The sequence below is a fragment of the Pelodiscus sinensis genome, chromosome 1, assembly GCF_052426305.1.
Source record: "Pelodiscus sinensis isolate ZL-2025 chromosome 1, ASM5242630v1, whole genome shotgun sequence".
Taxonomy (NCBI): Eukaryota; Metazoa; Chordata; order Testudines; family Trionychidae; genus Pelodiscus; species Pelodiscus sinensis.
The window spans coordinates 251,462,631-251,486,897 of NC_143052.1; the positions used below are offsets into that span (position 1 = coordinate 251,462,631).

General features: G+C 38.6%; 1 protein-coding gene across 1 annotated transcript in view; it reads left to right on the top strand.

Annotated features, from left to right (window-relative positions):
• Positions 1 to 24,267, top strand: part of FGF14 (fibroblast growth factor 14) — a 188,197-nt gene that overhangs the window by 27,051 nt on the left and 136,879 nt on the right. The window lies entirely within an intron of this gene.

Here is a 24,267-nt window from a genome sequence, read left to right on the forward strand (position 1 = left end):
AACTGGCCTAGATAAATGGAGGTGGGGGAGTGGGGAAGGTGATGATTAGGGTACAGAATAGCTTCTATATGAGGAGAGATGAATAAGGCTGGGACTTTTCAGCTTGGAAAAGAGACAACTGAGGGGTGATATGAGAGTGGTGTGTAAAATCATAACTGGTATGGAGAAAGTAGATAAGGAAGTATTATTTATTCCTTCTCATAACACAAAAACTAGTGGTCACCAAATGTAATTAATAGGTGGCAAGTTTAAAACAAACAAAAGGAAGTATTTTTCACACAATGCACAGTCTACCTGTGGAACTCATCACCAGAGGATGTTGTGAAGGGCAAGACTTGTAAAAGGGTTCAAAAAATAACTAGATAAGTTCACAGAGGATAAGTCCATCAATGACTATAAGCCAGGATGGGCAGAGCTGGTATCCCTAACCTGTTTGCCAGAAGCTGGCATGGGCAACAGGGGTAGATCACTTGGGGTGTGTCTAGACTACATGCCTCCTTCGACGGAGGCATGTAGATTAGCCAGATCGGAAGAGGGAAATGAAGCCGCGATTAAAATAATCGCGGCTTCATTTAAATTTAAATGGCTGCCCCGATCTGCCGATCAGCTGTTTGTCGGCAGATCGGGGGAGTCTGGACGCGATGCCCCGACAAAGAAGCCTTTCTTCATCGACACAGGTAAACCTGGTTTCACGAGGCTTACCTGTGTCGATGAAGAAAGGCTTCTTTGTCGGGGCATCGCGTCCAGACTCCCCCGATCTGCCGACAAACAGCTGATCGGCAGATCGGGGCAGCCATTTAAATTTAAATGAAGCCGCGATTATTTTAATCGCGGCTTCATTTCCCTCTTCCGATCTGGCTAATCTACATGCCTCCGTCGACGGAGGCATGTAGTCTAGACACACCCTTGGTGATTACTTGTTTTGTTCATTCCCTCTGGGGCATCTGTCATTGGCCACTGTCAGAAGACAGAATACTAGGGTAGATGGACCTTTGGGCTGAACCAGTATGGCTGTTCTTATGTTCTTATACAGTTTGAGCTTTTGACTTTGAGCCTCCAGAACAGGTGATCATCAGACAATGGTGCTCTCCTCAGGATATAACCTCCAAAGGCTGGGATTTTGGTAACTAGAGGTAAGGAATTTGTATTCACTTCCTCCCAGGCAAACAATTTGAGACTTGTTGTCCCTCAAGCCCATTCTTGTTTGGTACGTCATTCCGTGTAGTCCTTTGCAGTTCATAATACTTCCCTGTGTTCACAGCACATCTGCCTCCAGAGAGATTACATACAGTCTTTCCTACAGTAGCACATAACCTTTTTGTTTAATACATTCGACTCCAAAGATACTTCAGCTTAGTTTCATAAGATTTTTCATAGGTATTGCAGGAAATTGCCATAATAAATGGGTGGCAGATCTCAATCTCTCTCTCTCTTTCTCTCTCTCTCTATATATATAATTCTTATTATTGCACGTAGCATTTATAGACTGCATATAAATCCATGACTTGCTATATATTATCCAATATATCATTTTGGATAAGTAACTATTTGGTTTTTAATTGCTCATAGATGCTTTATAATTAAATATTATAAAGTGAAATTGGTCTTACCTCTAAATACCATAGGTTTTGCGAAGGCTTTTACATTTTAAAAGATGTCATTCTGTTACACTTGTAGAAGGCTGTTCTTTGTTGCAATGTCTGATTTTTGCTGTCATCCGTTTACTTTGTTAACAATAGCAAGCTTTTGCTCATTCCCTTTACTTCCCGGCTGATTAAATACTCAAAGCTTTTGAGTTGTAAATGGATGCAACTTTTTCACAGCGAACAGCTAAATTCATACGCAGATTACATGTCACTGAAGTTGTGCTGTGCACATTGAATACTAGGTACTTGTCCAATGACGCCCTGGATTTTAGTTCTTGCAGTGTTTACAGCTTGACTGCTAAGAGGTGGAGTTTTTACAGTAAGATAATTAACTTGCCATGGTTATTTGCTGTAAAATCCTAGTGGAGACTAGGCACCTGTAGTTATTACCTTGATATAGTTGGCTACGTCAAAACTGTACCCCATGCCCATGGTTGACTTCTTCTAATTTACCTGGTGGTAAAACTACAGTGCTTTGTCTCCACTATGATTTTACATTAGGATAACTAATACACATTAGTTATCTTGTGGTTAAAACACATTTTTTAAAGCACTGAAACATAATAATATTCTCCCACTTGCTTTAGCACTTGAGTAACATCTCACAAAAAATAAAAAAAAACCTGTTGGTCTTTGACTTATTCGTAGATGGTGCTTGCTGTTAACTCTCAGATCCAATTAAAATCTCAATCATAAAATGCTGCAAATGATCATGTAATTAAGGTATTAAATATGTTTGGTAAAATTGTAGAGACTATTTCTCCAAACAATTATATTCTAAAACCAAATAGATGTAAACCAGAAATAGAAATATGACCTTGGGCTGTGATTTTTGTCAGATCTCAGAGGCTAATCAGAGTTATTCTAGAATTTGGACTCTTCTATGTGTTGCAGGAAATTGTGTTTGTAAACTCAGTAGATGGCAGTCTTCCCTTCAAGTTAATAAATCTTTAATAAAAATAAGGGTGAAAATGCTGGTATTTTGGTATTGGTGGTAACATTATGGTCACCTAAAAATTTCATAATATTTCAGAGTAGGCAGGGGCTTGGTGACAAGTTGTCAGGTTCTAGGATTCTGCACATAGATCCAGGTTTATTCTGCTGACACAGACTGGCAGCCAAATCTGGAGGGTCCCATTAGCTTGAACCAGTAGTATAAAGGGGTTTGTTTGTGTGTTCGAGTCAGAGAGGCTACATGGTGAGAAAAAGTTTTTCAGGGATAACCCTAAAATCAGCTTTGTTGGTAAAGATTTGTTTTGTTACTCTTAGGTTTAAAAAGTACAGAAACCCAAGGAAGAGCTTGGAGTTTTGAGATGAAGTCTGGGCTGGATTTTGGCTGGAGTGTTGGCCTCGGACTCGGGAGACAAGGTTGCAAGTCCCAGTTCTGCCGAAGACTTCCTATCTGAGCATGCACGAATGGGGATGGTAGCATTATATAACTTACATGTGATATGAGGATAAATTTAGTGAAGATTTGGGGCTCTCAGCTACTAAAATATTTAGAGGGATAGAATTAACATGATGTGTGCATGTGACGGCAGGGTACGGGCTCAGCCACTATATAGTGGTACCTTTGCTGAGATATCGTGTCATGGTTGTTGGATGCCCTAGTAATGGCTGCAATTTAGTCATGGGTGAAGTGTCACAGGACAAAGATATATTAGAAAAATAAAGAACAGCGTACTCTGCAGGGTGTAAAAAGGTTACAGGCAAGGAGCTTTATTTGTATATCTGTTCGCACAGTCTCTCCAGCCTATCCATGGCCTCTATTCACAACCCTCTTGCAGTTTATATCTGTCCAGGGAGAGAACACAGTGTATAAGGGGAGCTTTCTTCATATTGTTCATAGTCAAATTACGGGCCAGTGCTTTTGTTCTTTGCAGATCATACATACTTCCTTCTGTTTCTGTGTGGGGTACAGTTTCTAACCCTCTGGGATTTGGCCAGGAATCTACAGGCATTAAAGATTAATCTTTAATTAAAGATTATGCCAGGTGATTAAATCTTCAGGAATACAGCCAACCAAAATTGGCAATCTTAGTGTGAGGGAGAGTGTGTATATTGGTTATACTCCTTTTACAACACTAGCTAGAATTTGTCTCGTATGCCAAGATTCTAGAGCAAGATTAATCTTCTTATAACGCACATGAATCACTTGGAAATGCTATATTCAATGTTATATGAAAAACCTCTGAAACATAAACATGGGCTTTATATGTAATACAGGATTTACTGCCCAGGAAATGTTTATTTTGGATAAATTTGTAGGTTAACAAAACCTTATTTTTCAACCAGTTTTATGTCTGAGAAATTTTCTTTCAAATGTAATATTTTTACTGTCTCATGGAATGCATTATTCTTATGCATTATTGTATCATTTGTGAGGCAGCCATAAATGTGGTACTATAAACATATAATGTGGTACAATAAACATAATGTTAAACTCCATAGTTGATTTATCTGCAGTATTATAGCTGGAGCATTAGCAAATTTGCAGTGGAGGTTTCTAATATAATTCTTGTGTTGTGCATGAGACAATCCAAACAGGAACAGTATGAGCCATGAACATGAAAATAGGCCAGAGAATGTATTACACTCTGTTGAGTCACATAGTTCTTTAAGTATGCCAGTGTGCTACTGTGCTCGTAGAAAGCAGACAAAAGGGTGTCAGTATGAGTTCAGCACTGTACTTTGGGCTAGCAGCAACATACCATGAACTGAACTCCAAAGTAATAATAACTTGCTCCTCACTTTACATTTGAAAGTTGAAGGGGAATGTTGATTGGCTATAGAAAACTGATTAGAAAATTCAGTCTGAGATTGGTCATTAAGAAGTCAACAGTGTATTAAATTTGCATCAGTTGCTACAGCTGCTCACTAACACCCACTAATTCCAGTACTGTCAATGGGATGTCACTGGGCACTGACAGAAATTGCTTGTGAAAGTTCAGGGATAATTGGAAAGTGTGAAATTATTCTCATGTTGTAGGCTCATATCATAGATAATTTGTCAGTTTAAAAAACGCAGAAAAATTCGTTGGAAAATATGATTTATTCTTTGGAAACGCTTTCATTCAATGTTGAGTATAGTATCTGTCACACTGGAGCCCTGATTTCTGACTGAGATCTTTAGGTACTACTGCAGTGCAAATCAGTGATGATAGTAGAGTAATACAGCATAAATATAAAATATATGTAACACAGTTGTTCAAATGTGGGTGCCTGAAATTGGGCACCTAAATCCACAATTAGGCATCTAATTAGTTGAACTGTCTTTCAAAGGTTCTGAGACCCTGGACACTTAGTACTTCTGAAAACTAAGGCCTTTTTTTGAGTGCTTAAATAGAGGTTGGGTTCCTAACTTAAATAGAATCATAGAATACTAGAACTGGAAGGAACCTTGAGAAGTCATCAAGTCCAGTATCCTGCATTCACGGTAGGACCAAGCACCAAGATCATCCCTAACAGATGTCTGTTTAACCTGCTTTTAACTATCTCCAATGACTGAGATTTCACAACCTCCCTAAGCAATTTATTCCAATGCTAAACCACCCTGACAGTACATAAGAACAGCCATACTGGGTCTGACCAAAGGTCCATCTAGCCCAATATCCTGTCTGCCGACAGTGGCCAATACCAGACGCCTCAGAGGGTATGTCTACACTTGCAGCCTAATTCGAACTAAGGCTGCAAATGTAGGTATTCGGAATTGTAAATCAAGCCTGGGATTTAAATATCCTGTGCTTGATTTGCATGTTCCTGGCCAATTGCCATTTTTTGAAACTTACAAGCCCAAATTAACTTCCCGCGTCTACATGCGGCAGGGAAACGGGCGTTCAAAATAAAGACTTATTCTGAACTAACTGTTATTCCTCCTGCAATAAGGTTTAACAGGTAGTTTGGAATAAGGCTTTATTTTGAACTCCCGTTTCCCTGCCGCATGTAGACGCGGGCAGTTAGTTCGGGCTTGTAAGTTTCAAAAAATGGCAACTGGCTGGAAACATGCAAATGAATCGTGGGATATTTAAATCCCGGGCTTGATTTGCAATTCCGAATGCCTACATTTGCAGCCTTAGTTCGAATTAGGCTGCAAGTGTAGACATACCCAGAGGGAGTGAACATAGCGGGTAATGCTCACATAATCCCTTCCCTGGGATCCCTCTCCTGACCCATTTCCAGACAAATGGAGGCTAGGGGACACCATTCCTACCAATCCTGGCTAATAGCCATTGATGGACCAATTTTATATTGTCTCAGAATTCTGTGCACCTTAGGGTGACAGTGAGAGTCAAGAAACAGGAGAATGGGTTTGGTGCAAAGTCTTGGGACTGTTGATACATGCAGAGGGTGAGCAGGGTCGGACTAAGCATGAAAAATATCTTCTGTCTAGGAGAAACCTGAAGTGAAACACTAAGTCTCACCTTCTGTACCTTGAAACCCTGATACAGGTCCATGCTATTTCATGTGTAGAGGAATGGAATATCAACCAGCTATGCTGTGATAAAGGGAGGAGCCCCCCCCCCCGCAACACCTCTTCAAGTTATGTAACAGGACCAGCTTTGCAGTGGTTGGTTCCAGCCAATTAACCCTTTCAGTGCAGTTGATTCCAGACAAAAAAATGAGGAAGGGTATCATTGTAGAAGTGTTGTGGTTCTGTTTTGTTGTTTACATCTGACTTGATGTCTGAGACATGGGGCCAAAAACTATACCTGATAGTATATGTCACTTTGTTAAGTGAATCCTGGGACACAGTAAAGTTGGAATTGGTGTTCATGTACATATCAACTGACTATTCTGTGAAATTCTGAATGAGCGGATAAAGTTCCTTCCTGTTGTGGCATTGGAGGGACTGTGTTGATTGTTCTTGGTGACTATAACTAGAGTCTGGAGGGTTAGCGCTTATTCCATTGTCCTAGACTAATCATAGACTCTTGAAGTTGATGTCCACCTTTCCTGTCAGGACAATGAGACCTGCTTTTGTGGTCTGTTGTCAGAAATTAACAGAACCTGAATGCTTCCAGATGTCTCTGAGGAAGAAAATGTTATTTCTGACAGATTGATGTGTTGACAGTTTGATAAACCTTTATAATATGTTGTCTTTCACTATGGGTAAAGTGGCTCCCAGGTACTGTCTCTCCTAGCTTCATCGTCACAAGTCACCATAGTTTACAGATAACTTTCAAGAGGGAAGACACTTATTGAACCTATAGTGGAAACCAGGGTCTGAGGCTGGTCAGTTATATTATAAACATTTTTAGATGTCCCCCCCCCCCCTCGGTTTCTGTGTCTCCTCTATATAATCAACAACATCTCAAATAAAAGCATTTGCTCCATGGTTTGCAGCCTAATAATTGGTCTGGACTGTTTCCACTCTATTCCTCATGTGAGTCACTCCATTCATGAAGAAAATTCTGGTTACCAGATGGTGCTGTTACACATAATCTGTTTCTTAGCATAAGAACAAGCTTTTAGTCTTGGGATAAATGTGGGGGAGGAGAGAGGCTGTTATTTTTTTCTATGGGAAGTTTCTATGGGAAGCATCAAGAGAGTTAGCTTTGTGCATTGATTTCTCTATTTAGAACCAGTTCTTGAGACAGAGCTGTGTTGATGTTTGGATTCTTGAAAAAGGGGTCTGCCTGTGTGGTGTTTGTGATTATCTCTGTTCAAAGATAGGTATGCAAGTGTTGCCAGTGTGCAGCATTTTATCATGAGTCTCTCAACATTATGGCTTTTGTAAATCCCCAAGTCCTGGAGTTTAACATGAATATCTCAGCTCTTATATACAAAGAAGTAAGATTGTAGTCATTATGTGGCAGAGAGAAACTTGAAAATAAGTCCCATGTATACCCTTAGGCTATGTCTACACTCCCAAAGTAACTATTTCAAAATAGTATTTCAAAAAACTATTTCAAAATCCATACTACAGGGAAGCCTCGAAATTAGTCCAAGGCACGGTCCCTTAATATGGATGCTATTCCTTGACTTAAAGACCCAGGAAGCAATGGGGAGTAATAACTTTGAATGACTCTTATTCCTCACAGAATGAGAGGTTATTATTTTAAAATGACAAGCCTGTTATTTCAAAATTATTTTGCAATACTGGCCTTGCTGTGTGGATGCTCACCTTGTTATTTTGAAATAATAGGAGTTATTGCAAAATAACTCTGTAGTGTAGACATGCCCTAAGAAACCTCTGATACTACAAATAGAAAAGAACCCAAAATGTATTATCCATAAAAGGCTGTTATGTGTGGAATGAGACTCAAGAGTTTTGACGTGCTGGCGTTGATGATACTGAATACTGAAAGAACAAGTTGTACTAAGAATAAACCCAGACTCTGCATCACTGATTTCTTCTATAACTAGAAGCCATCCTGGAAGGTCCCAACATATAGTATAATTTGATAGATAAGAAGATGCCTCCTTTAAGGAAGATAGGTTGTCATTTGCTTTGGAAGTGGTATGAGCTAGTACCATCTCTTTCTTCTTTCATACCTTCCCGGGAATTCAGAGATTAAAATGAAAACTGTAATTCTTTCAGAAAGAGTAAAGAAATGCACTAAAAAGCATGGAAAAATTACAAATGTTATCATATATATACTTTGTAAAACTATGCTATGTATAATTATTTCTAAATCAAATATTGCCATTCTCTACATATGAATTCATTTCAATGTACTTCCTTATTTCAGATAATTTGTTAAATAAAAGTGCTAAGTTTATTTTTAATTTTTTATTTTAACACAGTTGAACATTTATTAATGATGAATAACTAGGTCCTTTGGATCAGAACCATGTCTTCATGATCTATTTCACATCAATGAAATTATTGATTCTTAATAAATAAGCGCATGACAATAAAAATGGGAAGAATAACTGTGTTTACCATCCTGGGGTAATGAATTGTTCTAGGAGTATGTCCTGGAGCTCACTTCATGACCTCGAGGAATTGTTAATTGGACTGAAATGTTTGTGTTTAATGGTTTGTGGAGTTTGCCATCATTGTGTGTCTTCGTAAATATCTATTCACCTGGAGGGTGTTCATATATCTGTGTATGTTATGGAAGTCAGGATTTATACAGAAACATATTGGCTAAATGTTATCACATAAATTACTGTATATTCAGATGAAGAAAGTATTGGTTTCTATTCTAATAAATAAATCAAATAAATAAATAAAATTCAAATATTGGTGACATTTCTTAAATTCTGAAGTTATTATTCCAATCCATATTTTACATAGTATACATTCTCTATCAGATATAATGAAAAAACCTTGTAGTCTTTGCATGCTACTATAGCATGTGAATATGTATTGTAAAATGTAGAGGGCAATCATTCAGAAGTCTGCTTTATAAATGTTGTTGTTCCTGGTAAACATGTTTCTTCTGAGTTCTGTTTTTCTTTTCAAATTATCAATCTTTATTACAAGAGAATAAAAGTGTAAAGAAGTATGCAGCCATTGGTTTATTTTCATGTGAACTGTGAATTAAGGAGCAATTGAACAAATGCTAAAAAATACTTTTTTATATAAAAAAGCCATATATTTAACACTATGATCAGTTGTTGTGGGCAAATATGTGTTTGGTTTTTCTGTATTTTAAATGGCACTTATCAATTCATTCACCCCAACTACTGTATAAATATTTCAGAGGGGGAGCCATGTAACGGAACAAACTTAAACAATGAATAGTCCTGCAACACCTTAGAGACTAACAAAAAATGTAGATGGTATCATGGGCTTTCGTGGGCACAACCCACTTCTTCAGATGAATGGAGTTAGGGGGCCCGGGTACAAATAAATAGCAGAGAAAGAGAGCTGAAGGACTATTTTGTTGTTTTTTAATGTATAAATGACAGCTGTGGGGTATAATATTTTGTAAATTCTAATATGCCTCTCGAGTGATTGCTTTTTATATGGTGGTGGCAAAAGGAAATGAAGAAGCCTATTGTTGAGGGAGATCAGTAAAGCCTTTTGACCAGTCACTAAATAAAAATGTATTTTGAGCCTATTTGCTGCATGAAGTCTGTGTGTGACATTTATTACAGTTCCTAGTTAATCAGTTTGGAAGCAGATATAATTTCTTTTGTGCCAGTTCATTGACAGTGCAATTTTTCTGTTTATCTGCTTTGCTTTCGCTAGTCAATAGAAGTAAATGTAAAATTTCTTGAAAGTAAATGAAAATGGTTTCTTTCAATATTTTGTACAATTGACATTAACAAGAAATAGGAGTGAATATTATGAACTACATTCTATGAATGTTCCAGCAGCTGTTCAGAGTGATGCTGCTGCATATCTAAACAGAAAGAATATCCTTCATTTCATTTCATATGCTTTTATGCATTCTGGCAAGGAGTAAATGAACTTAATAACAAGTTAAGGACCCCTGCCACTCTGTATTATAGAAGATGCTTCCTGTATACAACAATAGAAAATTGGCTGTGTTTCAAAACTTAACACTTAGCATTGCAAATTAAGCTGCTGTTCTTTTTCTATTGAGCTATGCTTTGATAATCTGGAAAGCTTTATTTTCTATGGCTTTTTTTCAGGTACTTTCCAAATTACAATTCTAAGAGAACTTATGAAAGAAATATAGACTGAATTCAAGTATTGCATTAATTTGTGGCACAGTATGCAAGGAGAAAAATAATCCAGGTTGTACATACAAAAGGTTTCACCATTTTTTTTTCTCAAAACAAAGTTTGCCAGGGAAGAGAGAATCAATGAGATTCATTCTTTAGTTGGTTAGCTATTATGTGAAATGTATGCAGTTAAAATTTGAAAAGGTCATTTCCATCCTGTTTTACCTTACATTTTCAGTGACCGCTCCAGAGAAAATCTTATTCTTAAAGCCATTTACTGATTCAAAGGATCAAATATTAGTCAAATTTTTAAACACATAGATAGATTGTAATAGTCTGTCACCTTGTGATGTCTCAGTACTTTTTGGATGTGAGTGAAATAAATTTGAATCTACTCTTACATTGAAACGAAGCAGTGTGGCAAATACTGCAGAACAATAAATATATGTGGGTCTTGGGTATGTGACACTGAATTATGTCTTAAAGAGAAACATCAAATATTGTATAAATATTATTAGAATTTTTATATAGTTTATACAGTGCTTTTTTTGTAAGAAAAAGGTGCCGGTACTCCAGGCTCAAAGTTGTTGAGCAAAAAAATGGAAAAGTTGTTGGGCAAAAAAAAAAAAAAAAAGCCATACACTGGGAGCCAGAATGCGGTCGCAGCCCCTTTAAGAACTGCATGTCCCAGTCCCAGTCCCAGGCGCGCTTCCATCAGGAGCCAAGTCAAGTCGCCCCGGGTGATAGTACGCCAGAGGGGAGTCCCATTCAATTCAAGTAAGTTGGGAAAATAGGTGCAAGTACGCTGTCCCAGGGCATAGTGTCACAAAAAAAGCACTGGCTTTTATATTAACAGTAACAGTTGTTTCAGTTGTCAGAAGCTCAAAAAACAGATGCAATGTACTCGTGCGCTTCAAACGAAAATATTGGAACATGGCTTGTTATGATGACAAGATTCAATCTACAGGACATTTTTCTGTCTGTGTATAAAAGAGAAGTAAAAAATTAAAAACTGAATGGTAAAGCTGGTACAATTTATAAAATTATACAGCAGAGAGAGGAGTTAAACCAGTACATGCACATGCATTCTGTGAAAGTACAAAGTGAATGCAATTTGTAGCATACCTGTTCGAGTCAGTGGATGCTGACTTCTGCCAAATAATAGTTGTATCTTTTATATAACCTTGACCAGTGCCAGCTGACCAGAGCCAGGAAATAATGGCCAGACTCTTTCTAGGATCCCTGTACCTCATAATCTTATTACATGGGATCATGTTAAATTAGGTACTGAACAAATGAAAACTGAGCAAAAAGGCACTTGAATACCAGCATCTGAAAGGGAACATGACACAGAACTGGAGGAGGTGGCTATAGATTGCTAAAAGTTGCAAATTATGCTGGAAGCTAGTATTTGGGTGTGTCTAGATTACAGGGTTTTTTTTGAAAAAAAGTGGCCTTCCCCTACATCTAGACCTCTGCTGCGTTCTTTCGAAAGTAAATCGAAATAACGCGGCAGTTTTTTCGACCATGGAAACCTCATTTTACGAGGAAGAACCCCTTTTTTAGAAAGTGCTCTTTCAAAAAAAAGCACTATGTAATGCAAACTGTGCTTTTTCAAAAGTACTGGTTGTAATCTAGATGCTCTTTTTCGAAAGAGGCTTGCGGTCTAGACATAGCCTCAGTGAAGAAAAATCAGAGAATGTGCAATCCGCCACAGTGCAACATGTAGCAAACTCAGAGCACTGAAGAACTAAAAGACACACCAATAGGAATAGGGAGAGGGATGCAATCTGGTAGACACAGTAAATAACAAAAATTAAAAAACCATTCTGTTCCATTAAGAATTAATTTTGAGAAGGGCACAGCTCTTAAAATAAACCTAGCTGTGAAATTACACCACTGACCATCACCTTACAGGCTGATCTTATGAAGTTAAACCTCATGAATTTGAACAGTTAACAGACAGATATAATTAGAAACAAAATTATTTGTGCTATAATTGATAGACAGGTGAAAGCAAGGACATTGTGAGTGGAGGGGGAAACTACTTTGATTTTCAAACAATAGTTTGCTAATGAAAATTGTGCATGCTCAAATGAGTGTTTTACAAGAAGCAGCGGGCACCTAATTAGAAATGTGTAACAAGATACAAAGGTACATTAAAAAATAAATGGCAGAGATCGGATTTGTTCGCAATAAATATGGAAGCAATCATAACATAAATGAAAAGGTGTTAAGCACAAGGAGCTTGATGTCATGCCTGCAACAGAAACAGCCATTTTGTAAAAGTGTGGCATTTTGGGTACAAATTGCAAAAGAATACAAAAGCAAAATACATCTCATCAATACAGAGCTAGAAGCAATGATGGTAATGATAGTGTAGAAAGACAATGCATTGTTGGGCTTCTACTATTTAGGGTGCGTCTAGACATCCATTCCGTTATTTTGAAATTCTAAAGTCTATAAACCTCATTCTATGAGGAATAATGCCTACCCCAAAATAGCTATTTCAAAATAATGTGTGCGTGGACACTCAACTGCTGTTATTTCGAAATAGCCCCTCACCAGGGCCATTCCAAGTTATTCCTCCCCTGTGCCTCCTGGGGCTTTAAATTGAGATAGCACATTTACATTAGGGAAGCCTGCCTCAGACTAATTTTGAGGCTTCTCTTCAGTGTAGATGTGCTTTTTCAAAATAAGCTATTTTGGAATAATTATTCCAGAATAGTTTATTTTAAAATTAGCATGCAGTGTAGATGTACGCTTATAGAGTAAGAGTATACAAGAGATTAGTTATTGACATTGCAAATAAAACAACAAAAAGTGTAGTTCACAATAAGCATTGGAGCTGAGTGCAATGTGATCAAAGAAAACATATAAAAATAAGTGACTGTCTTAAATAAGTACAAAAAACCCTCAGTGTAATATAGCAATACTGCCATGTCTGTATAAAAACAGATACTACTCAGAAGAATATAAAACAATGAAATGGTAAATCTTTTGTGAGCTTGGATTGAAGGAATAGTTTGCAAATGCAAATAATCAAATGAGTATAACTTGCATTCTAAATAGGATACAAATGAATTCTTAGAGAATTTGATTAGATATTTAATGGCCTGGGATGTAATAAGTAGATAATAGGGATGTGAAAGGTTAACGGGTTAGCCAATTAAACCGGGGCCTCTTTAACTGGTTAACCAATTCAATGGAATTTTTCATCCCTATTAGGTAATATATCACATCAATATAAAACCAATAATGCATATATAATAGAAAGTCGCATTAGCACTGAAACACATAAGCTGCATCTAGACTGGCAAGTTTTTCCACAAAAGCATATGCTTTTGCGCAAAAACTTACCAGCTGTCTACACTGGCCGCTTGATTTTGTGCAAAAGCACTGACGTTCTACTGTCCGAAATCAGTGCTGCTTGCGCAAATGCTTTGACGTTCCTGTTCAGGCAAAAGCCCTTTTCCAGAAATGTTTTTGCACAAGAGGGCCAGTGTAGATAGCACAGTACTGTTTTGCGCAAAAAAGCCCCGATGGCAAAAATGGCAATCGGGGCTTTCTTGTGCGAAACTGCGTCTAGATTGGCACGGACGCTTTTCCGCAAAAAGTGCTTTTGCGGAAAAGCGTCCATGCCAATCTAGATGCTCTTTGCTGCAAATGCTTTTAACGGAAAAACTTTTTCATTAAAAGCATTTGCGGAAAATCATGCCAGTCTAGATATAGCTTAGAAACTGAACATGCCCAGATGGTAAATTAGGTGTTCCTGAGCAAATTCAGATGCTGTCTGGGTTTACAGTACAGTTACAATAATAAGTTAAAGATGTGAATAGACTGAAAAAAATTGACTAAGGCCATCAAATGCACATAACATCCCATCAGAACATTTGGAAAGATCATGTCTAGACTTCTGAATGCAAGGATTTTGTGATACTAATAGAAATGAAAGGATTTATTGGAACAATGTCTGTCATTGTGTGAGATTCTGTTGCTAGGGGTATTTTTCAGAATCAGTGAATGAACTTCCCAGTTGAAAATCTGGATGAGGCTGTGACGGGGTATGGTCACAGAAGTTCCCTTGGGATTATTCCCCAGCATTCTGATCATGCCACTGACACCCACCTTCCTGCTGTCTGGGGCACCCACCCCGTATGATGTGGGGTCACATCCACTGGTATCCCCCAGGAAGGCACAGAGTTGGGCTTTAGGTCTTAGGGGGTATGTGATTAGAGCTGGGGGTCTGCGAGCTATGATCCCTGGATTCTATGGATCAGGGTCCAGGCCCTTAGCCTGTTGGAGTCACGGTTTCCCCTCCAAAAACTGGAGCCCAAGCTGCTGAGCCACCTGTGCCAAATGCTTTGAATGTGCTACACAAACCAAGGGGACAGGCTGTGACTGCGGCTTCTTATAAAAGAAGTTTTAGTAAATTAAAATTAATTAAGAACTATCTTGGAGCATCCATGGGTGAGGAGAGATTATCATATATGTCCATCTTATCAACAGAACATGAAGTAGTGAATAATATTAATTTCAGCGCAATTATTGATGAGTTTGCCTCATGAAAAGCACGCAAAGTACAATTATAAACAAATACCTATTAGTATCTGACATGGTGATATTTTATAATTATATGTATATATGTATTAAATGATTGTTTATGCAGATCTCATATCTATAATAAATACATATGTTGTTATTATTATTTTTATTTATTTATGTATTTCCCTTTTTCTACGAAATAACTATGACTATATACCCATAAGGAGGCTCAATTTTATATTCTTGCCTCAGGCACAAAATTAGCTTCTTACGGCACTGTGTGTCAGTCTACAGCACAACATGGCACCATCATACTTGACAAAATAAAAGCTTTTGGGAATTAAAAAAAAAAGTGGTAACAAAAGCATCTCTACTGAAATATGTAAAGACTAGTAAGCTCACTTGGGTTTTAAACTATCCTTCTGCAAAAGGATCACCCGGTGGTAAATGCTTCCAAAACATAGATGAACAAACAATAGATCTAAGTTGAGATTGAAAAGAAATCATGACAAGAGTGTTTTAATGTGAATTGTTTTATTAATATATTTCTGTGCAGAAATCAGTCAAGGCAGAAGCAGACTATAAACAGTTTGAAGCCATATTACAGAAATCATTTTGCATACTACCGCCTAAATGTCAGAAAAGGATTAAGAAATTGCAGAAGTGCTAAATGTGTGTGAGAGGCCCAGTAAAGAGCTTCTTATATTATACTTACTCTCAAAAGTGCCTGTAAAGAGTAAAAGCAATGAAATGCAGGAAGAAGCATTTGAAATAAAGGTCAAGTACTGTTCCTTTCTGACCCAGCTTGAAAGAATAATTCTAGATTGATGGAGAAGATGCGTACCAAAGAGAAAAAAATGCAGGCACTTCCTAATATTTATTTTAAAGGAAGGGGGCAGCTGTTGACTTGTGATTGTTGCATATGTTTCTGTACAAAAACCTTTATGTCATGATATTTCAGAGCACGAGATAAGAAATGTTACCACAGTGTCCATCTGAGTATTAAGAAGTGTAAGAATAGAGCTGGAGATGTTCTGTTCTGGATAGGCATGAATACTGTCATCAAAGATAAGGTATTCAAGAGCAAAACCTGCAGGAAATGCTAGCAATGGGATGCAAAAGAACCTTGAAACCTGGTCAGGGAGGCTATGGATGCAGAGGATCTAAGTAACCAGAAGGTGTGTAATAGTATCTGCAGTTGGGAGACGTAAATATGGTACAAAATGGGGTATTTGATAAGCTGGTGCACAATAGTTTGCCTGGCACTGTAGCCTCCAGAGCTGGATAATTCTGCTATAAAATCAAGGGTTGTGCATGACTGGGACTGAGAAAGGGTCTCCAATGACATCAGGAGGCTGAAAGGCCTAATACAGGTGTCTCAGGGCTTGATTTAGGACCATGTCATTCTGGATTGGAAGCCACTAGAATGAATGAGATATAATGTGCAAAGTCTTGGATTTCCCACAGTGACCTCCTCAGGTGTATCATAATGTATGTGCAACTTTTAGCTTTGGAGGACAGTTGAGGACTTATAGAAGGCCATTGATATAAAGGAGATTGTTGAATTGAGAATAATGGCATGTGGTTGTCCTGGAAAGACTCTTCTTGGATGAAGTTATGAGTTTAAGGAAAGGATCATTAGGGAGAACAACTGGAAGCATAGTAAGGAGGTCTGTGGCTACAGACCCACAAATAGTATAGTGTAGTTTTAATATACCTGGTGATGATTCTTTGACATTAGTGAGTTCATATAGTATTATCCTTTTTATATGAAGACCTCAGCTTTGTCATTCTTTTTCTGAACAATATGTGATTGTGAAAGTGAATCTCAAGGAGAATAAAGCCCGATACACCTATCCCTGTTTCAAACAGCACTTAGACAAATTATAGGTATTCTAGATTCTTAAGGTTGGTTAAGAGTAGGATGAGGTGTTTGGTCTCCTCAACGTAGTGATGCCACATCCATAATCCAGTTTTGATGGCAAGCAACTCCTTTTTCTATTTCATAGCTGCATTTGAGCTAGGTGAGATTTTGTGAAAAATATGCACATGAATGCATGTTGTGCTGCTGTTCTGTTTCTTGGGATAGTATTGCACTGATGGCTACATTAAAGATATCAGCCTCACGGACAAAGGGGGTTAGTTAGGAACAGGGTGAATGAGCACTGGGGGGACATTAAATCTATCTTCAGGTGGGCCTCCAGGGGCCATTGAATTTTGAGGGTTTGCAGAGGATGGAAGTTATAGAGGCTGAGACCTTTGAAAAGTTCATAATAAATCTCCTATAAGAGGCAAGTCACTTGAACCGCTGGATGTCTCTCAAGCTCTGGTTTTTAGCTTAGTCCTGAATTGCAGATATTTCTGAGAGTCCATGTGTACACGATGAACCCCCAAAATTTGGCAGATGATTAGTCTAACACTTTTTGAGTTTTATATATAAACCTATGCTGGCACAATCATGTGAGAACTTCAGGTGTATTGTCATGGCTTGCTTGACTACTGGAATACATTAAGCTATCATCCAGATATGCCATCACAAGCTGTTCTAGAGTATCTTGAAATATGTCATTGATCAGAAGGTGGCAGGAGCACTGGTGAGTCCTAAAGGCATTACCAAATGCTCAGTGTCCATACCTTGTTCTAAAGGCTGTCTTCCACTCATCCCCTGCCTTGTTTCAAACTAAATTATATGATCTTCTAAGGTCCAGTGTAGTAAATACTACTCAGTTTTTGGAGTTCTGGAATTAGTGGTAAGGAGCACCAATTATATATAGCAAGGATATTCAGATCTTTGTGATTTAGAAGACAAATTAATTATTAGCATTACTCAAAAGAGTGACAGTAGTATAAATTCATTGTTTCATTAACTGGCTCTCAGATTCTAAGTAGACTACAGGGCACTGAACCAAATAACTGTACATCACTGATACTCAGACTGAGGTTTGAGAGCCAGAGTGGCCATCTAATGTGTCTCCTGCAAAATGTCTGACCAAATCTTATTATTTTATCAACTACAATTGGCTAACAACATAGTAATAGCATCCTGATTGATTAATAGCTTAGACTGGTTAATAATTAAATTGCACAGCATTTTAATATCATGTACTGCAAAGAGCCACAGGAGACACATTATAGAGCCACTTGAGGCTTGCAGGTCTCAGTCAGGGTATTACTGATGTATAATTATTTGGTTCAGCACCCTATAGTCTATTCAGACTGTAAGAGGTATCTTTCTTCACAAAAAGTATCTTTCTTCACAAAAAGCAGGGGGAACTAAAGCTGTGGATAAAACCTTTACCTAGGTTCTCCCGGAGATACTCTTTTAATGCTGCAAGCTCCAATCAGACATAGAATATATATGCCCGAATGGAACATTGGCTCCTGGCTGAAGGTCAGTAGGGCAAATCATAAACAAGATGCAGGGCTAGTGAGTCTGTTTTTCAAAGATGTGATGGTAATCTTGGTATTTCATAGGAAGATGTGGTCCATCATGCAGGGATGTCTTTGATAGGTCTGACATGGTCGCTACCATGAGGAGGAACATCTGGGTTACTGGAGCAGAATCCTCTGGCTTGGTTTCTAGAATTTCAAATTAGAAGGCAATGCTCCCTACAGATGCTCAATGGAAAGACAATGACTTATCAGGATCATAGTATATGGGGTACAGGACAAATGGACCAGGGTGCCACTAAAATCAGGGAAAATGGAGGGAGGAAATAACATTGTAGGACTTTTTGGTGCTCCCCATTCATCATTTCTAGTGGTGTGGTCTCCTGTGTAACTGGGTCCAATGACAGTGGAGACCCATCTACTGTTTCTGCCAAATCTTTGGTGAACTTAGATTGTATTGGGAGACTTTGGAACCAGGCCATAGCAAAAATCATAAAGGTGTTCCCTACTCCTTAATCAATCAAGGCCCACTATATGGGAAAGGCCCACTCAATCTATAGGATCCATAATTGCAGAGCAGTCTGTAGATGTAGAGCTGAATGGGGAACTCCTTGGTAAACATAAGCTTGAGGTCTATCCTTGCTGGTACCCAGCCTTTCATCCCTGACTGAGTGTGGGGTTAGTCTCTTCCCTGTTAGCAGGGATTTTGACAGGACCCATGGATACTGCATGCCTTGATCCTTCACAATAGGAGCAGGAGTTCTCTTCTCTGCCTTCTTGTTCTCCTGGAGGGTATGTCTAGACTGCATCCCTCTGTCGGCAGAGGGATGCAGATTAGGCAGGTCGACATTGCAAATGAGGCAGGAATTTGAATATCCCACGCCTAATTTGTATAAAAATGGCTGCCATGTTTTGCCAACTCAGCACTTTGTCGGCAAAAAGCAGCAGTCTAGAGGGGGATCTGTCGAGAAAGAAAGCCTTTTTCGACAGATCCCTTATGCCTCCTGCAAGGAGGTTTACAGGAGCTGTCAAATAAGGCTTTCTTTCTCGACAGATCCCCCTCTAGACTGCTGCTTTTTGCTGACAAAGTGCTGAGTCGGCAAAATGTGGTGGCCATTTATGCAAATTAGGCATGGGATATTTAAATCCCTGACTCATTTGCAATGTCGACCTGCCTAATCTGCATCCCTCTGCTGGCAGAGGGATGCAGTCTAGACATATCTGGAGATAGGTCAGGCCATCCAATGTCAACTGATATGGACTCAATTGAAGTTAAGCTTGCTTGGTCTTAAGATTGGAGTTTTTTAGGTAGAGTGAGGGAGATTGGCAGGCTCCCCCTATGTTCCACTTGTACTTTGTGCAATCTGGTATCTATCCAGATGCACAGGCCCATCAAGGACTTTAAACTGGTAGTGGTATCCACCTGTTCTTCTCATTTTCTAGTTCGTCTTCACAGCCCTGGTGAAACTGATGGAGGAGTGGTGCATCGTTCCAGGCAGTATCTATGGTCAGACGTCTTAACTGACTGATGTAGGATAGGGTTGATCCCAGAATTTGCTGGAGTTTCGTACGATAGTCTCTGCTGTGCAGATTGTAAAAATGAGTCCCAGTTGGTTAGTGCCCAGTGAATCTGTTCTCAAAAGAGAGTGTCCTTTACCAAGGCTTTCATGGTAAGTAAGCTCAGTACTAACCAGTGTTCCCTCTAAGCTGGGGGGGGGACAGCACAGTTTCACAAGTAATTAATCAGCCCTGTCCACTCAGAAGCTCAGAGCTCCCTGCACAGAGCTAACTGACTGGCCAGGGTTGTTTAATCACCTGTGAAATTGCTGCCACACATCTTAGAGAGAACTGGTACTAACCCCACCTTCACTTCTGTGACATAGTTCTGAGCCTGGAGCATAAAGAGGAGCCTTCATTGGGTAATGAATACACAAAACTTGTTTGAGGGTACCATCATCTCTCTCCAGCAAAGGAACTCTGGGCTGGTCATCCTGAGCTTGTGTTGTACGAGAAGCAGAATGGTTACCCACAGCTGCTCCAAGTGCCATAGTTTGCTCCTGCAAGGAATGATTTCCTTCTGAAGCTGTCGTACTTGAGTACCTTAGTTGTCAGGTTTGTGCCTTGAAGGCAGTGATCTACTCCTGAAGTCTTGTAGGGCCCTGGCGCAAAGGCATGGTGAGAGCCTTAGCAGTGTCCATAATCAGTCCAAGGGCTCAAACATAAGTCTCAGCAGAGACCTGGGTGGTCTAAGCAAGCTGTCAGGGCCCATAATGTGGGCTGTTGGACCTAGTTCATGGGCTCAGGAGTAGTCAGGGTTGTGCTCATGTTAGGAGTAAATCTGGAGTCAGAATCACAAGTCATGTGAAAGGGCCAAAACATAGAAAAGCTATAATATAGTAGGTTTCTCTGCCAGTGTTCCTGCCTTCTCATCACTACTTCTCTTTACTAAAAATGCTGACCATGAGACTAATTGTAATAGTTTTTGTGAGGTGAACACTTACTCACTGTGAGACTGAGATTAACAGTCATGTGAAAGAGCCAAAACAGAGACTGGGCAGAAGTCATACCAAAAGTCAAGCCACAATCAGCAACTGTGGGATCAGGGACTTGTCTCAGAAGTCTGAGAAGCATCAGGCCTAGTAACTAGTTGCTCAGATAGGGAATGGAATAGGAACAGGAAGCCTTCTACATGGTGGTGTCCAATTAGCCATCTGCTGTTACTCACTGACTCAGCAGGTCAGATGATTATAACTTCTTTCTAGCAGTTCTCTCTTTCAGCCTTTGCAGCTCAACGGCACAGAGAATATGGCTTCTGCCTGGCAGCTCTAGTGGCCTGGGTTTGACACTTGTGGCACTTGACAAACAGCCAGAAGAAACAATCACATTTTATTTCTTGAGGACCTCAAAAATGCTTCTGTCAGCATCACTAATAGTGAAGAATATCTGGAGCAATAGTCTCCAAGTGGCAGTATCCACTGTGGTGTGTCACAAGCCATGATAGAAGGGACAGTTTTGAGATGAAGCGGCTGAGTAATTGAAAAACCATTTCATTTCAGACAGAGTACTTTACTGACAGATACCTAAGAAGAGGCAGAATAACTCCTTCATTTGTTGGGAGAGACACGCTATTACCAGGGCCAAAACAGAGAAAAGCTATAATACAGTAGGTTTCTCTGCCAGTGTTCCTGCCTTCTCATCCCTACATCTCTTTACTAAAGATGCTGACCATGAGGCTAATTGTAATAGTTTTGTGAGGTGAACACTTACTCACTGTGAGATGGAGATTAACAGATAATTTCATAACTACCTTTATCACCAAATGAGCAATTTAGTCTTTTAAACACACCTTCAATTAATTAATTAATTAATTAATTAATTAATGTTTTTACAGTGAATTGAAGATGGCGAATGTTACAATAAACAAGTACTGAGTATGTACATTTTGTAAATTTTTGTAAACAAGTACTGAATATGTAAATTCACTATGTCAGTTTTGTACAATATATTATTATATTGGAAAATAAGGGTTTGTTGAGATTGACATTTTGCAGGGGGAAGAGCATTTTGGCATACTTTTCTAACAGGAAAACTGAAACTAAACTTTCTCCTCACACCTGGGAGAAGAGGTTCTAAGACTTTAGAGATAAAAGGAAAATTAAGAAGAAAGATTTTTTTAATAGTACAGACATTTATAACAGGAAAGTTTTATATCCTTTTTCTTCTGTTATTTTCTCTGTCTTCTAAAAAGTACTTTTCTTATCAGAAGCATAAGAAATCAGTTTTATGTAAATCAATTCCAATAATTTTTTTAATGAAACTTCAAATGAATCATGCTTCAAATCATGCTTGTCTAGCAACTGGCTAGATTAGTCTACATCTTTGATAGTGGAAAGCATTCACAACTCATGCAACTCACGCATTTCTAGACTACTAATAAACGCTACATGCAATGTCTAGACTGCTAATACTGAATGTGGTCTGCCTTATTGCCATAAATTCTGATTTAACTTGTGTTCACTCAGAAAATTATTTTCTCAAACATGTAATTTTGTACAACTAATAAACCAAGAGATGGTTTAAAATAAAAGACCACCAGTACACTTGTTTCTTTTTTAAAAACAAGTCAAGTTTATTTTTAAGTAGCCAAGAAAATTGCTTTAAAAAGGCGATTAAAGTGTAATTTTGAAGGCCTATCCTAAATTTCAACTTTGTCAATCAGCACATTAGATGTAAATAGTTTCTGATAATGATTGACTTTAATTGAACCTTTTCAGGAGATAGTAATTGTTTTTAATTAAAAATGCCATTTTTTTCTGTGTAGCTGAAAGCTTATTTGCATTCATTTCAGCTTTGAGCATAGACATAACGACCTATATCTTTACTAACATTGTATTTTTCTCCTCTTTCCATCTCTTGAAATATTTCAGGAATTTGTCAAACAGGTTAGCTTTAAATATTTCCTAATTAATCCTTGCAGTTTTGGCAGTTTTAACGGATATCAAGAATGGTTTGTTGATTTCGAGCTTATCAGTTTAGAAACACATATAAAAATAAAATTGTTACATGTGTAATACCTAGGGATGTAAAAGGCTAACCGTTGAACCACTTACCTGGTGAGCATTAGGCTTACCAGAACACTTATTGGGTAACCCGTTTCACGGCCAACTGCAGCATGCTGAAGCAGCCCTGACTGAGTCCAACCTGTTATGAGGGTACAGCAGGCAGGGCCATGCCTGCATCTGCTGGCATGATCATGCCTGAATGGGGGTGGCAGGTGGGGCCCCAGCTTCTATAACTTGGTGTGTGGTGGCCCAGCAGTGTCCCAGCTGAGGCTGCACAGAACTGGCCCAGAGCGTCTCTAGCCCCAGCCACAAAGGAATGGTCCGGATGGACTCTGGCCCCAGCCATGCAAGAGCAGCATAGAGTGACTCTGGGCCCACCTGTACAGGGTTCCATAGAGAATGGAGCCAGGCTATTCTCAGTGGTGGCACATGACAGAGCAAGAATTAGTGGTCTCAAGTTACAGTGGGGGAGGTCTAGGTTGGATTTTAAAAAAAACTATTTCATTGGGAGAGTGGTGAAGCACTGGAATGGGTTACCTAGGGAGTTGTTGGAATCGCCTTAGAAAGAATTGCTTGTCAAAGCCCGGGCTGAATGATTTAGTTGGGTTTGGCCCTGCTTTGAGCAGAGAGTTGGACTAGATGACTTCCTGAGATCTCTTACAGGCCTAATCTTCCATGATTCTATTCTATGATTTGTGCTTTTTTTGAATGATTAAAATGTTTTGCAGTTTCCAGATTATGTTGATTAAAATAGTAGTTCAAATAAAAGGCAGTTTAGAACGTTTAGAAGACTTGTCAAATTAATCCTATGTAAGGGTCCTGAAAGTTTTGATGACATAAATAAACTTCATACAAGTAGTCCAATTATGAGTCACTCTTAAAGTCAGGTTTGCAAGACTGTAATATGGTATATATGTGGAACATTGGCTTATATTTCATAATATTTTGAACATTTTTGTACTGTAGTCTTTATAATAAAAGCCTCTGAAACATTAGAGTGTAAAATGAAAAAAAAATGTAAATTGGTTTGTTTAAAGAATAACTTGTTAACCATTTTATGAATAGCAAATACATTGCAAAAATTTGACAGATTAATCATTTATGTAGATCCTTCAATACTAGCTGACTCCTTGTGGGAAACTTTGTAAACATTCTGTTTAGGAATAATTCTGTTTATATGTCACTGTTTTCCATATTCCAATCTCCTTTCTCATTAAAGGCCAAGCTGTTGATCTCCTTATCCATATTACAAGTAATTCTATTGACGTCAATGGGGATACTCATGAGAGTAACTGTTCATCGATATGAGTAAGGGATTCACAATCTGGCCCTAAATAAGAGAATTTGCATGAAAACAGGATCTGTATTCCTTAAAATTTCATCTAGTCTTCCTACTTATTATTCATCTGAAGTTCTAATAAAATCTTTGTGATATTAGTTAATCGTTATGGAGGTGAACATGATGTCATAAATGCAAAATTATTGCTGCATTGTCACAGTTTGCTAGCTAGTCACATCTAATTTGTTAGGCAGAGCTGGAC